Source organism: Lottia gigantea (assembly GCF_000327385.1).
Source record: "Lottia gigantea unplaced genomic scaffold LOTGIsca_324, whole genome shotgun sequence".
Classification (NCBI taxonomy): Eukaryota; Metazoa; Mollusca; class Gastropoda; family Lottiidae; genus Lottia; species Lottia gigantea.
Window position 1 is genome coordinate 25,599 of NW_008709089.1, and position 1,086 is coordinate 26,684.

Below are 1,086 nucleotides of genomic sequence, written 5' to 3' on the forward strand. Positions count from 1 at the left end.
ATTCGATCAAGTGAAGTGAAATTTGTTTGTTTGTTTGGTTATATACTGTCATCTTCCTTCTCAAATTTCAATTTTAGTAGCTCAAAATTTTCATGGTCATCATATATTGAATTTTTTAGGAGACATTAAGAATTGGTCAGACTTTCATTTGACATATTGGAAAGCTTTTAAGGAGATTTCTGGAAAAAGTTATAGAAGGTTGAATTTCGTGTTTTAACATGGGAAGAGATGGCAAATGAATTAGTGGAGTGAGTCCTGTCTAGTAAGGTCATTTTTTTTTTTAAATTGATATTTTTCAAAATGTTGTGAATGATTTTGTATGAAATTTTCAGAATAGGTAGAATAAAGACTTAATTACTTTTTTTGTCCAAAATTTGAATTTTTGACCACTTTTCAGCCAAATTTCGACCTGCCAACTTTGCAGCAATGTATCAAAATTTGAATTATTTGTTTTTCTTCACAAAATGGATGCCTTTAACACATGCACTAGTAACAGGCTTCAAAATTCATCTTTTTTGGATATAAATTCCTCTTGCAGGATATGGCAGGGGGCTTAATTTTTGTCATCAAATGGGAAGTATGGGGTAATATCTATTCAATGTCTCATCACAGTATTAGAAGAAAGACCATGAATGTGCATAGACTGGCTTTCATGTTTATGAATATTATGTAATGTCAAAATGAGTGAGGGGTGGGGCAGTTTAGTGTTAGCTTTGACACTTCTGTTTCCAGATTTTGAAGTTGTAGTATAAAAGAGAACACGTTATTATAAAAAAGACTGATTTTTCTTTTGTTTTTCATTTCAAGGCAAATTATACATTTAAATATCATTTCGAATGTGAATAAGAATAATCATCATCCAGCTGCTGCAAAGCACCAGGTAAAATTTTGTCTGATTGTCCTTTTCTCTACCCACTGTCAGTTGAATTGAATTTTTTATATTTTGCAAATTCATGGATATCATCCAAAGCCACATATTTTATCATTTTTCACCTCTTCCACCTTAGTTCTCATGCTTTCATTGTTCAAGTCAGTTGTCTTTGAACTCACATAATTGGATAACTTGGACATACCACTTTCAGCTGG

General features: G+C 31.7%; 1 protein-coding gene across 1 annotated transcript in view; it reads right to left on the reverse strand.

Moving 5' to 3' along the window:
• Positions 1-1,086, reverse strand: part of LOTGIDRAFT_175631 (hypothetical protein) — a gene marked incomplete at both ends in the record, with an annotated part of 11,345 nt that overhangs the window by 219 nt on the left and 10,040 nt on the right. The gene's annotated exons all lie outside the window — the stretch shown is intronic.